General features: G+C 36.6%; 1 pseudogene; it reads left to right on the top strand.

Annotated features, from left to right (window-relative positions):
* The window catches only part of LOC103087591 (uncharacterized protein C6orf106 homolog pseudogene), a 1,998-nt pseudogene extending 457 nt beyond the window's left edge, over window positions 1–1,541 (top strand).
* Window positions 1,542–3,271: the final 1,730 nt, after the last annotated feature.

The raw sequence follows: 3,271 nt of genomic DNA, 5'->3' as shown, positions 1-3,271 counted from the left end.
ATGTATCAGGACAGCGGCGGATATGCGCGGCCACGGGACTCTACCATGGAGATGTCGTAGGGGTCCTCGGTGTGGAGGTGGGTGGACTTTTAGGAGTAACGCAGCAGCTGTCATCTTTTGAAATGGAGTGCGACACACAGCCACATCGCAAGGTAGAAGGAAACTTCAACTCCTTTGCCTCTCCCCCAAAGAACCGACAATCAGGTGAAACAATTTAAAAGACCCTGGGGATTCCGGTTCGACTCCATCAGCAAAAACACATGGGCTCCTGTTCGTCACCACACCAAGCAAGATGGGAGTAGACCGTCACAGAACTCTGTCAATCTGTCCCCCAGCCATCCCGCAAACAGCTTGTCCATAAGGTAGGTGCCCTCAGAGAAGAGGAGAAAGGGCAGGTGGTGGGCCTTGGGATTTGTGATACCCCTTCAAGTCAAACCTAGAAGCCTAGAATGTTGTTTAAGACTGCTTAGCTCTCCTGCCAATGCAACAGCACAAATACCTACCCGTCCACGTCCTGTGGATATTATTCCATCCACGTTTGTAATTTATTGCTGTCTCTCTGCTCTGCTTTGGGTGTTGAAAGAACTAACTTCTTTACCTTTAGCATTAACAACAAAAATGTCAAAATATCACCAGTCATTCTTCCAGTGTAAATGCATACTAAGTGTGGAGCAGCAACACAGCTTTGGAATTCGTTCCTACTGTGTTCTTTTTTGGTTTTGGGTGGGGTGTTTTTCCTGAGGAGAAAGACAAACTCAATTATTTATCCTAAATGTTGTTGAGCTTCCAGTTTATTTACCTTGTTTGTGTGTCTTGTTGATATTTTTCCAGTCTCTTATGGCCCATCGATGTCCTCACTCAAAACCCGGAGTGGCCCAAGTGATATTTTGACTTTTCATGTGTGAGGAATAAGTGAGAGAATTGTTGAGTTAATCATCATTTTAAATATTCTGATTATTCTAAGGCAGACTTCTAGGTGTTGGATTTCTTGATCTGTTTCTTTCCATGCTTGCTGATTAGACAGAGCCTTCCATGCTCTGCTAAGGTGATGATGGTTCCTGGTTGTTGGTTTTGGTTGGTTGAATCAAGCCCTGATGCTGAGAGCTTAAAAAACAAAGAAAAGTTTTTAAAATGTGTAATCTCTCTGGTCAAAATTATTTAGTACTTGAAATACCTATTTATCTTATTTGATTGGAAGTGCTTTTGGAGAAAGCAGAAAAAAAAAAGTTTAGACCTTAGCACTCAAGGTAGCATCTGACATAAGTTACCAACTTTACTGAGCTTTCCTTCTGTGAATTTAGACAGCTAAAAGCTGCTGAAACTCTATTTGTATTCTGTAGTGTACATTGTGGTTCTCAAACTTTAACGTAGTTTAGAATTTCTTGCACTGCTTGTTAAAACACAGATTGCTGGTCTCGACACCCAGTGATTTTGATTCAGTATCAGGTTTGGGTTTGGGAATTTGTTTTTCTAACAAGTTCCCAGGTGAAGGTGATATTACTGGCTTGAGAACTGCTGATGTAGATTACGCCAAAGTTTAAGACGATAATTTTGCTCTTAGAAATTGTCTCTTTGTTGGAAAAAAAAGGCACAAAGCCTAAATTTTGATTTCAGTATATTACTCCATGCAAGCTCTTTCCAAGGTACGTCTATTATTGGTGGCTGAAATTGTTTAACATTTAAATTCTAAATACAAAGCTGGTTACTTCTAAGACATGTATTGATACTATGTACAGAGAGAAAAAAGGCTTATTAAGACAGAATTCTGTTTATTGTGCCTGCTGTAAGAAATAGAATCTTTGATTTACTGACTTTTTATGAATAAGCAATACCAGTTGAGAGTAGGTAAATTTAAAATATGGTGTAAAACATAATATAAAACCAAATGTTTTAACTCCACACACCCAGAGGTAATAATTTTACATTTTAGCATTTAATTTGCAGATTGTATATGTGTATATTTTATATATACTTATATATAATATTATATATAACATTTACATATTATTTTAATTCTGATTTATTTAACTTAATATTACATAGTAATTACTTGTAATTACATTTTCTTACCAAAATATTCTTAAATAATTTTTAAATAGTTACAGAGAAATCAATCATAATATATCAAAATCCCATCTCTAAACATTAGAGTTCAGCTGTTAATATTTATTGTAATGAGAATTTTATCACTCTTAATTACATACTTGTTGCCTACACCTGTGAAAATATCCACCTAATGCCTCATCTCTGTCTAACCAAAACCATTTAATCCAGATCCATCCACAGCCTGTAAAACTCTCTGTGACTTAAAACATGTTTTTTCTGGTATGATCCTCTTATCACATATGAGGTTTTTAAATTCTTTCACTAGTTAGAGTCTCTCCTGCTTAAAGTAAGATATTTATGCATACAGAGCCGTGGCAGTCCTTGAGTAAGTTTGTCATATTCCCACCTGTCAATAAGCATTCAGCACATTTCTGCTCACTTGCTCTGTGACAACCTGGATATCATGTGTCTTTGGGAAAACATAGTCCCACTTAAATTTCTTCCTTCTAAATCTCCCGTTTAGGGACAGCTATGGTACCTATTACCATAAGGCCAGGGATTTTTGACAACAGATCATGGCAGAGTCTTGTCAGAAACAACTCATTTAGCAAAACTTCTGGCATGTGGCATTTATTCAGCCAGATGATTTTATACTCATGAAAAATGAGAACTTTTCTGTACTTACAATTTGATTTTTTTTTGCTTCATCTCATTTAACTCTTGGTAAAATCCTTGTGTGTCTCATCTGTACAAACAAAACATAATTTATAGCAAATCTCTTCCAACTCAAAACTCAACATTCCCACCAGCTCCCTCTTTTAATATCCACCAAATTAGACAGTGATATTTTCTGTTATCTGGCCCGGTCTCATTATAACAGCGACATTTCTTCTGGTGATTCTTGTCCTTAAGGATTTGAAATTGCCTTCAGAACTAACCTGAGAGCATCAGGATTTATCTCCCACCTTGATTCCCATCTAAGGTCTATGAAAAACAGTCCCTGAATGGTGCTTGACACATAGTAGAACAACCAATATTTGTTGAATGAGTAATTCGTTAACACTATTAAAATTTAGCAGATGTTTTACTTTTTTTACAGAAATTAACTTTCAGCTAACGGGGGTCTGCTTGGTTTTCATGCTATAGTTTACTTATATTGGTGTATTAATTTACAGATCATTTGCTTCCAAAAAGAGTTTGAAGTACAGTATATAAAATATCTGTA

Source organism: Lipotes vexillifer, unplaced genomic scaffold, assembly GCF_000442215.2.
Source record: "Lipotes vexillifer unplaced genomic scaffold, Lipotes_vexillifer_v1.1 scaffold1681, whole genome shotgun sequence".
Lineage (NCBI taxonomy): Eukaryota > Metazoa > Chordata > Mammalia > Artiodactyla > Lipotidae > Lipotes > Lipotes vexillifer.
The sequence above is the reverse complement of the archived record's forward strand: the minus strand, read 5'-3'. Positions and strand labels throughout refer to the sequence as shown.